Genomic DNA, 11,440 nt, shown 5'->3' with positions numbered 1-11,440 from the left:
TTGAGGAGCCAAAAGTTCCCCAATGCTACGAAATTGAAAAGAAAAAAGAAAAAAAAAGGAAAGAAAAACAACAACTCAGAAGGGAAAGGTCTACAGAGGCAAAATAAAGTCGAAAAGGTTCAGTCCCATCGACCAATCGCCATGGCAAAGTCTAGAAAAACCAGAGTTTCTCCAGGGTTAGAAATGCAATCGGTATTCAGGAAACAACCAGTTGCAGATGAAAGGGGCTGAGATCAAGTGACTGAAATAGTCAAGGCCACAAAACCAATTACCATTTCAAACTGACAAATTGTTTTTTGTTTGAAAACCAGGAAAACATGTGCAATCCAAAGCAACCTTGCAAGAAGCAGGTGCAACAAAAAAGAAACTGCGCAAGGGCTAGAAATAGCTTTGCAGCAATAATCAATCCAAAAGGGAAGTCTCCTCCAAATTCTTTCCTGCATTTTTACTCATTTTCTTAAATAAAAAAATGCTAAAAATGAAATGAAAACAAGAAGAAGAAAAATTTCAAAATCATGGTAGCATAGGGTCTCCAATCTCTAGCTACGTCTTTTCCAACATAGGGTCTCACTCCCTAGCTGATGCCAGCATAACCTGGCAATCTTTTCCAACACAGGGTCCCACTCCATAGCTGGTGCCAGCATAACCTGGTAATCTTTTCCAACATAGGGTCTCACTCCCTAGTTGATTCCCGGCATAACCCGAGGACTTTTCCGGCATAACCCGATGACTTCCCGGCATAACCCGAGGACTTTTCCGGCATAACCCGAAGACTTTCCCGGCATAACCCGAGGACTTTTCCGGCGTAACCCGATGACTTCCCCGACAAAACTCGAGGACCTTTCCGGCATAACCCGATGACTTCCCCGGCATAACCCGAGGACCTTTCCGGCATAACCCGATGACTTCCCCGGCATAACTCAAGGACCTTTCTGACATAACCCGATGACTTCCCCGGCATAACCCTAGGACCTTTCCCGGCATAACTCGAGGACCTTTTTCGGCATAACCCGAGGACCTTTTCCAGCATAACCCGATAACTTTCCCGGCATAACTCGAGGACCTCCCCGGCATAACCCGAGGACCTTTCTGGCATAACCCGATGACTTCCCCGGCATAACTCGAGGACCTTTCCGGCATAACCCGGTGACTTTCCCGGCACAACCCGAGGACCTTTTCGGTGTAACCCGATGACTTTTTCGGCATAACCCGAGGACTTTTCCGGCATAACCCGATGACTTCCCCGACATAACCCGAGGACCTTTCCGGCATAACCCGAGGACTTCTCCGGCATAACCCGATGATATTTCCAGCATAACCTGGTAATTTTTTCCAACATAGGATCCCATTCCCTAGCTGATGCCAGCATAACTTGGTAATCTTTTCTAACATAGGGTCTCACTCCCTAGCTTTGCCAGCATAACCTGGTAATCTTTTCCGGCACAGGGTCTCATTCCTTAGTTAATGCCAGCATAACCTGGTAATCTTTCCAACTTAGGACCTCCGATCCCCATTTGATTTCATTTTAGATAAGGGCTCCACTCCCTAATCTTTTTTCTCAAGGATACACAATCCTGATTTTATTACTTTCAATAAATAAGTAATTTAAATTTTGTTATAATAACTCACGAAATTTTCCTAGTGAAAACTGGGGCCGAAAAATTTCGATCGTTTGTTTGCTTTGGTGACTGAATATGTTTTTTACCATAAGGCATCAGTTCCGATACGAGCAAAAGAAGCAGTCTCGGTCCAGAATAAACGGAAAAAAGAACAAGAAAAGAAGTAAACTCTAAGTGTAGAAGCGGAGAAAAGATACGGACTGCTCAAGATATGATTGAAGTCACAAGCTTTGCATGTCCCGCTTTGATCCGAAAAGCTAAAGAAAAATGAACCAGCGGTTGTAGCTAACGAGCATCAAGTTTCAGATCAGAGTCTGCAGGAAGAACCAGCCAAGACTCAAGATCAAGTTTTAGAAGGTTTATAGATAGGAATCTTGTAAACCCATAGCTGATAGGCTTAGTTAGTTTAGTTTTCATTTTAATTTTGGTGTAATAAGGAGCTCAGCAAGCAAAAATAGCAGCAACAGCAGTGAAATTACAGCTATTCGGTAGTCCTAGCTATCAAAACTTCCAAAACTACACCGACCTGATTTCTTTATGGCCAAGGATATGTAGGCAACCTCCGAAGCAAGGTTCGGTCAAACTTTTTCAAAATGCTTCCAAATGGAGTTTCAAACGGGCAAATATTTCTCGTAGTTGCCCGCTTTATCTTTGCCCGAAAACTCTTCATGTTCTCGAGCAAAGAGGGGCAGCTGTGAGCACCTAATTTTTTTCCCGCATGGAAATAACTCCTAAAAATAGACCAAAAATAATTTTTAAGGGAATTTAGAAGTTTTTCTTTATTTAGTTGCATTTCATGCATTTTTAATATTTTAAAATCGTAGAAAAATCATAAAAAATTGTCACGTTTTAATTTCATGTCATCTTAGGTTCAATTTGCATGTATGAATTAATTTTATTAAGCAAAAAATGGTCATTTTTATATATTTAAATTCTAGCCTTTAAAATTAGTATTTTTTTCTTTAGTTTTAAGTTGATTAGTTGTTTTAATTTTAAAAATAGATAAAGAATTTTAATTAATACAAAAATAGATTGATTTAGGATTTTAATTAATTAAAGAAAAGAAAAAGGAAAAATTAAAGAAAAGAAAAATAGGAAGAATATATTTTGGTCTTGTTTCTTTTAAAATTGGATCAATTCTTAAAATAATCCAAATTAATTTTAAACCCCAGCCCAATTCCCTTTCTTACCCGCCTATGCCCAACTTTTCCCTCACCCATTAAAAATCTATTTTCCCTTAACCTAGAGAACTTAGACCTAGATAACATCAGAAGATCAGACCCTGCTCAAAAAACAGAAAAATGGCACTCTCTCTCCATCCTCATGAAGAACCGAATAGACCTCTCTTTTGGAGGGATTTCTTCTTCTTCTTCACTCCTTGACTCATGCCTACACACACACTCCTCCTTGCACACTCATTCCCAGATAATTCAAAAAATCTGAAATTTAACAGTGTACAAAACTAGCTGGAAACCAAAAACGCCGAAGATCAAAAAATAAAAAAACAGATCTGAGATGAAGAAAAGTTATAAAAACAGAGATAATTGGGATTTAAAAGGGATTTCAACGGCGTTTCTATTGGTGTTGATTGTTTCCTACTTTCTGGTTCTAGGAGATCAATTTGGCCTCAAATCTCTGCTGCTTACTGTTGTTGATCATTCTGTAGTGCACACTGAGCTTCACTCTTCTATTTCAGCCTTTATTTGGGCTAATTTCGAACTGTATTACTGTTGTTGAGGTATGGATTTCAGTTTAAAATGATGTAACTATTTTTGAATGTTATAGAGTTATAAAATTTGTATCAATGTGCTCTTTCCAGTATTTTTTCGAATGATCTTACTCGTTAATTGTTAGTTGCGATTTGGTGTTAAAATGTTTGCTTTAGTTAGTACCTGGAGCAACATCGATCTAGTAGCCTGTGTGAATGGTCTGTGACTTGAATCACTGTTAGCATTAATTGATAACTTTCATGTGCTTAACATAAGTTAATTTCTGCGTGAATGATATGTGCCTTATTTGCATTTGTGAAGATTGGCAGTAAATTTTCAGTTATTGAAGTGTAAATGAAAGTTAAATTATTTGAGACATAAGTGTTAAGGACAAAATAAAAAGAATTGGGCTCTAAAATGTTTACTGCTTTGTTTTGTTAGTTAGGAATAGGCCACAAGTAGCGCTAAATGAAAGAATGTAATTTTGTTTCGTTAATTTCATCTACGTGCTTTAATAATAACATAAATGTGCTTTCCTTGCTTTTAAGTCCTTTCTCCATTTGTAATACTGGCATTAATTAGAACAATCTCAAAAATGAAATATTAGTAATTAATTAAGTTGTTAATAGATTTAAGGTTGAATAACTTGTTAATCCAAATATTTAAAATTATATGTCTTCTCCACAAACAATTCAATATTCATAACTCTTGACATTACAATAATCCCAAAGTTTAGGAAAAATGATTCATCGCTAGCATGTGTTTAGTCGCGATAAAATAATAAATCATCGTGATTATGGGTACGGTTCTCGTAGCATACTCATGATACATAATTTCAAATTCAGGTGCACACTTGTGTAACTTAACCCTAACTTCAAAGTAATTATAAAATAAATATGTTGTAAATTGTGGGTGCATTTGACGCGACGATTTGCGATGTGTGTAAAACGACAAGTGTACGAAAATCGTGACTTGTTCCAGAAATAACTCCATAAATAAATTAAAAGTGGTTAAAAGATAAAGATGCACAATAGGTTTAAAACATGTAGTAAATCAGATATTTAGGCCAATATTAATAGTTAAGCGACTGTACTCGAACAACGGAACCCGGAAATGCCTAACACCTTCTCACGGGTTAACAGAATTCCTTACTTAGAATTTCTAGTTTCGCAGACTTTTAAATAGAGGCAAAATTTTCCTCGATTTGGGATTTAAAATAAATCGGTGACTTGGGACACCATAATAAATATCTCAAGTGGTGACTCTGAATTAAATAAAATAATCTCATATCGAATAATGTCACTTTAATTGGAAAAACTCCATTATATTCCCCCTCGGGTGTAAAAAGGAGGTGTGACAACTGGAGTTTGCAGCATCTGTTCAAGCAGAAGGAACTTAACTTGCATTAGCGGAGGTGGTTGGAGTTGCTTAAGGATTATGATATTACCATTTTGTACCATCCCGGCAAGGCCAATATGGTGGCCAATGCCTTGAGTCGCCGGGTGGAGAGTTTGGGGAGCTTAGCATATTTACTAGTAGCAGAGAGGCCATTGACATCGGATGTTCAGGCCTTGGCCTACCAGTTTGTTAGATTGGATATTTCTGAGCTGGGTCGAGTTTTGGCTTGTGTGGTCTCCCAGTCTTCTCTTTATGATCGTATCAGGGAGCGTCAGTATGATGACTCCTACTTGCTTGTCCTTAAGGAAACTATTAGAGATGCTAAGGAGGTCACTATTGGATATAATGGTGTATTGAGGATATAGGGCCGGCTATGTGCGCCCAATATAGATGGCTTGCGTGAGTTGATTCTCCAGGAGGCACACAGTTCGTGGTACTCCATTCATCCAGGTGCCGCGAAGATGTATCAGGACTTGAGGCAGCATTATTGGTGGAGGAGAATGAATAAAGACATAGGGGAATATGTAGCTTGGTGTCTAAATTGCCAGCAGGTGAAGTATGAGCATCAACGGCCTGGTGGATTGCTTCAAAAGTTAGAGATTTCGGAGTGGAAATAGGAGCGGATCACTATAAATTTTGTTGTTAGGCTTCCACAGACTCAAAATAAGATTGATGCAGTTTGGGTGATTGTGGGCTGACCAAGTCAGCTCATTTCATTCATGTGATGACTACTTATTCTTCCGAGCAGCTGGCTCGAGTTTATATCCAGGAGATTATCAAACTTCATGGCATGCCGGTGTCTATCATATCTAATCGGGATATGCAGTTCACATCACAGTTCTGGAGGGTCGTACAGCATGAGTTGGGTACTCGGGTAGAGTTGAGTATAGCATTTCACCCTCAGATAGACGGACAGTCCGAGCGCACTATTCAGATACTTGAGGATATGCTCCGTGCGTGTATGATGGAGTTTAGAGGTTCTTGGGATAAGTTCTTGCCACTTGCAGAGTTTGCCTACAACAACATTTATTAGTCGTGCATCCAGATGGCATTGTATGAGGCTCTGTATGGTAAGCGGTGTCGGTCTCTAGTGGTTTGTTTCGAGCCGGGCGAGACTAGGTTATTGGGTACATACTTGGTTCAGGATGCCTTAGAGAAAGTTAAGGTGATTCAGGATCGACTTCCATAACCCAGTCTAGACAGAAGAGTTATGCGGATTGGAAGATTTGCGATGTTGCATTCATGGTTAGAGAGCGGGTCTTGCTCCGGGTGTCACCCATGAAGGGTGTTATGAGGTTCGAAAAGAAGGGAAAGTTGATCCCAAGGTTTATTGGTCCCTTTGAGGTGTTGCGATGAGTTGGGAGGTTGCTTATGAGCTTGCCCTACCTCCTAGTCTAGCAGAAGTTCATCCGGTATTTCATATTTATATACTCCGGAAGTATCACAACGATCTGTCTCTTGTGTTGGATTTTAGCTCAGTCCAGTTGGACAAGGATTTATCTTATGTTGAGGAGCCAGTGGCTATATTGGACAGGTAGGTTCGAAAGCTGAGGTCAAAGAATATTACATCAGTTAAGGTTCAGTGGAGGGGTCTGCCGGTCTAGGAGGCGACTTGGGAGACCGATCAGGATATGCGTAGCCGTTATCCTCATCTTTTCATCACTTCAGGTATGTCCCTACACTTGTTCGAGGATGAACGATTGTTTTAAGAGGGGGAGGATGTAACGACTCGGTCGGTCGTTTTGAGAATTATAGCCCCGATTCCCTATTTACTGCTTTCCCTGTACTTATTTCTGCTTATGTGACTTGCCGGGAAGTTTTGTTTTTGGTTTCGGAGTATTTTGGGACACTTAGTCCCTAAACGGAAGCTTAAGTCTTAGGATTTTGATCATAGTTGGAACTATGTGAAGACGACTCTGAAATGGGGTTTCATCGGTTCTGTTAGCTCCGTTGGGTGATTTTGGACTTAGGGCGTGTCCAAATTGTATTTTGGAGGTCTGTAGTTGATTTAGGCTTGAAATGGCAAATGTTGAATTTTTGGAGATTTTGACTGGAAGCGGACCTTTTGATATCGGGGTCGGATTTTGATTCCGAAAGTTAGAGAAGATCCGTAATGTTGAATATGACTTGTGTGCAAAATTTAGGGTCAATCAGACGTGATTTGATAGGTTTCGGCATCGGTTGTGGAAGTTGGAAGTTTCAATGTTCTTTAAGTTTGAATTGGTCTATGTTGTGTTCACACTATTTTGTTGTTTTGCATATGATTGTATTATTGCACTCCCTTTCACTTATTTGGTGTATTTTAAGATATTATTAGTACTTCTCTTGCTTCTTTTGTTGTTACAGATCTCTTCTTTCGTTTCTTTTCTGGAATTATTATCTCTTCTGTTGAGCTAAGGGTCTCCCGGAAATAGCCTCTCTACCCTTCCGGGGTAAGAGTAAGGTTTGCGTACATCCTACCCTCCCCAGACCCCACTAGTGAGATTCTACTGGGTATGTTGTTGTTGTTGTTAAGTTTGAATTGGAGGGTGATTCATGTTTTTAGAGTTGTTTGATGTGACTTGAGAGCTCGACTAAGTTCGTATGGTGTATTAGGACTTGTTGCCATGTTTGGTTGAGGTTCCGAGGGCCTCAAGTGAGTTTCGGATGCTTAACAGATCAAAATTGGACTTGTGTTCATTGTTGAAGCCTTCAGGCTTCTGGTGTTTTTGCACTTGCGGTGGGGAGACCACAGGTGTGGGTTGCACGTGCGTGAGGTCTGGCGCATAAGCAGAAATGGGAGGAGTTTCCAGGGGTCACAGGTGCAAGGGAAATGCCGCATCTGCGATGCCCGGAGATGCACTAGAGGAACCGCAGGCGCGGAGGAAGACCACAGAAGCGGACCATTGTCGCAAGTGCGCACACGCAGGTGCGGCCACCTTATCGCAGATGCGGACCCAGGAGACTTAAGTTAAGTCCGCACCTGCGATGGAATTTCCGCAGTTTTGGCGCGGCAGGTGCGATTATAGGCTCGCAAATGAGAAATCGCTGGGCAGAAAAAGGCTAAGTTCGAGGGTTTGATTTCATTCTCCATTATTGGACCTAGAGAGCTCGGATTGAGGCAAAATTTTGAGGGTTTTTCAGAGGAAACTTGTGGGTAACGATTCTTAACTCCTTTATGGTTATATCTCATTAATCTATAGTTGATTCCACCCTTTAATTAGGGATTTGAGGGGAAAATGATAGAAACTTCCTAGACTAAGTTTTTGAGTTTTGAAAGGCGATTTGAGGTCGGATTTGAGAAATTCTTGTATGGTTGGACTCGTGAGTGAATGAGTGTTCATATTTGTGACTTTTACCAGATTCCGAGATGTGGGCCCAGGGAGGCTTTTTAGGGCGATTTTCGAATTTCTTGATTAAGTCTTGATTTCATTAGTTGGATTAGTCTATTATAGTTGTATTTATAATATATGTAATTATGTTTGGCTAGATTTAGGTCATTCGGAGTTGGATAATCGAGGAAAGGGCATTCTTACGGATTGATTTGAGCTTGGTTCGAGGTAAGTGGCTTGCCTAACCTTGTGTGGGGGAAATCCCCTTAGGATTTGGTACTGTTGTGATATGTGAGCGTTGTGTACGTGAGGTGACGAGTACGTTCACGGGCTATTTGTTGAAAACCCCTTTTTTTTTATTGAGTAGTAACCGATTTTCATTTAAATTGAGTTATGCCCACATGTGTAGTTATCCTGTTTAGTCTAGTATTACATGTCTACGTGCTTTAACTGCTTATTTGATCTCTGTGCAGCATGCCTAGTTGATTTCCTATTTTTCCTTGATCCTTATCAGTCTTAACTGTAGAATTTTTACTGTTAACTGTGGTATTTATCGGTTTGAGCTGTGTGTTTACCTTTGCGATTACGAGGCGGTTCCTCGGGAGTTCTCCCTACACATTTACATTTGAGACTATGAGGCGGTACCTCGGGAGTTCTCCCTGTATATTTATTTTGAGACTACGAGGTAGTACCTTGGGAGATCTCCTTGCATATTTACTTTTGAGACTACGAGGCGGTACCTCGGGAGATCTCCTTGCATATTTACTTTGGGACTACGAGACGGTATCCCGGGAGATCCCCTGCTGTTATCCATGTGTACTGTACTGCCATTTTTGTTGTGTTTCCTTTTGTTGAGTTCCAGTCTTTTATTATACTGTATATTCTCCTACCTTATTTATTATATACCAGTGGGCCTGACCTGACCTCGTTACTACTCGACCGAGGTTAGGCTTGGCACTTACTAGGTATCATTATGGTGTACTCATGCTACTCTTCTGCACATGTTTTTATGTGCAGATCCAGGGACTTCTTATCAGCCACGTCATCAGTGAGCAGCGACAGTTGGAGACTTAAAGGTATATCTGCCGCGTCCTCAGACCTCGGAGTCCCCCTCTATTCTCCCCTATGTCCATTATCTTCTGTACTTCTTTTGTTAGACTCTGGTATATAGAGATACTAGTTTCCTTATGTAGTTTGTGACTCATGATGTTCCGGATTTCAGAAAAACTGTGTATTACTGAGGTGTTGATTATTGTACATGCGGAGCGGCATGGTTATTAATTATGTTGTTATCTGTTGCAATTAGTTGTTGAGTTTTTACTTCTATTTCTATTATTTCCGTAATTTTTTAGGCTTACCTAGTCGTAGAGACTAGGTGTCGTCATGACGTCTTACGGAAGGGAAATTGAGTCGTGACAATAAAGCATATATATAACTAGGTATTTGAATTACATATTTTTTTTCTTTAAAATAAAAATATTAAATAATTATAAGTTGGTAACTGATATAATGAAGAATAATCGGCAACTTGACTATCTTTTAAATAATTAATATTTTAAAAATTAAAATAATTAATAAAAGCTTCAATTATGAATTTAACTTTTTTACCATTTCATATATAATATGGAACTTATGTTTGTTGTCTTTTTTAGATAACACAAGATAGATATGAGTTTAAAAGGTTTTTTTTTTCTTATTAATTATTTATACTAATGAATAGAAAATAAAGCTAGTAAAATACGAAATTATGTTTAACAACTAAGAAAAATAAAGAATGATAAAAAGAAAGAACCAGAATATGATAAGTTGTAAAATTATATGGACGCACACTATAAGCAACACATTGGAAGGTTGAAAAAGAAGGATAAGAAAAATGAAAGAGAAATAATTTAAATATAGTACTCGTACTTAATTTATTTGAAAGAAAAAAAGAAGATAAAAATCCACATTAGATTGTAATTACAAAGTACAATTACCATCGATTCGCACGTTTCTTTGAGAATTAGAGAGTGTAATTATATTCTTTTAATGACACCTAATTTTATGTTGACCAAATAATTACTTAACTAGACAAATATGCCAAATTGTGTAGTTACGCTCAAATCCAATGACTACGTTGCTTTTCAAATATGTTCTTATTATCGATGAAACTTCAAGAATTTCAAGAGAAAGAAAAACCAAACAAAAAAATAGCATAAAATAACTCACACTATCTCCATGATTAAGCTTCCTTCTTTTTTTTCCTCTGGCAATTCCAACTTCAGAATAGTATCCACGTAAAATTGATTTCAGTTTTCAAAATTAAAATCAATATTAACAATATGCACATCCTGAAAATACAAAAGGGGATAAATGAGCGAAGGAAGTAGGCGTATCAATAGTAGTATACTAACACAGTTTGAGGAAGGCAAACTCTTATTTCGATGTTAGAATAGCATATACATTTGGTTAAAATTAGATGCAAGCTATTGTTTTCCCAAGCTAAGACTACACTTATATGAAATGAAATAAGAATTCGTAAGAGATTTAAAAAGTGCCTCAATCATGCTAAGCAAGCACACGATCTAAGTGCCTAAATATTAGTGCTAAGTTATTATCAAAAAATATATATATTAGTGCTAAGCAAACACACGATCTATATAGTGATTTTGTTTGACTCAAAAGATATTGGAACTTTTTTGAATAAATCAATTAAGGAAAATGAAGGGGTAAATCTTAGTTAAGTATAATAATTTCTAGAACAAAAGGTATATACGATGAACACAGTGGATAATATTTCTTGATCTTGTGAAGATGAATGATCGAACATTAACGATATCAATCGTTTATGTAGACAAGTGTTACAGTCAGTCTTTTTAACTGGAAAAGCAGAAAAGAGAGAGAGAGAGAGAGAGAGAGAGAGAGGGGGGGGCTTTACAAGGTTGTTTTTCCGCTATATATAAGGGACAAACCCCTTCTAAGCCCTAAAAGACAAATCGTAGGGAATATTCAAAAGAATATTCCTAATGCCTCCTATTGGACCTACACTACTGTAAAAGTTGTGCAGTCTCTGATCGCTTGTCTGTCGTCCTCCACGGGACGTCGGGCTACAAGGATCTCGTCGTTGTCGTATTCATCAATCGGTCGTGGTCATCTAAATTTGGACTCATATAGTTAGTCCTTCCGCTTGTCGAGGTTGCAACTTGGTGCGTCCTTGATAAGCGGACACCACTCGCTCTTGTGGAGAAATTTGGTCTTACGAAGCGTTACGGTCTGGCCAATAGTGGGAGGTCAGTGTGCTCAACAAGACACCGGATAGTGTATCTTATCGGGAAATGATGTCATCTCCACGTGCGTCATCATTATTCGTGTTTTTGAGACCGGGGTTGAGGGCTTGTCTCTTCGATTTCGGTGCCACTCTGCA

At 38.9% G+C, this 11,440-nt stretch overlaps 1 long non-coding RNA gene across 1 annotated transcript; it reads left to right on the top strand.

Annotated features, from left to right (window-relative positions):
- The first annotated feature begins 2,733 nt into the window (after nucleotides 1-2,733).
- On the top strand, nucleotides 2,734-9,342 carry LOC138872046 (uncharacterized). Its single transcript, XR_011400462.1, has 2 exons — nucleotides 2,734-3,357; nucleotides 9,055-9,342. It is a non-coding gene; the product is annotated as an uncharacterized lncRNA (long non-coding RNA).
- The last annotated feature ends 2,098 nt before the right edge of the window (nucleotides 9,343-11,440 follow it).

The sequence above is a fragment of the Nicotiana sylvestris genome, chromosome 6, assembly GCF_000393655.2.
Source record: "Nicotiana sylvestris chromosome 6, ASM39365v2, whole genome shotgun sequence".
Classification (NCBI taxonomy): Eukaryota; Viridiplantae; Streptophyta; class Magnoliopsida; order Solanales; family Solanaceae; genus Nicotiana; species Nicotiana sylvestris.
This window is presented reverse-complemented; position numbering and strand designations above follow the sequence as displayed.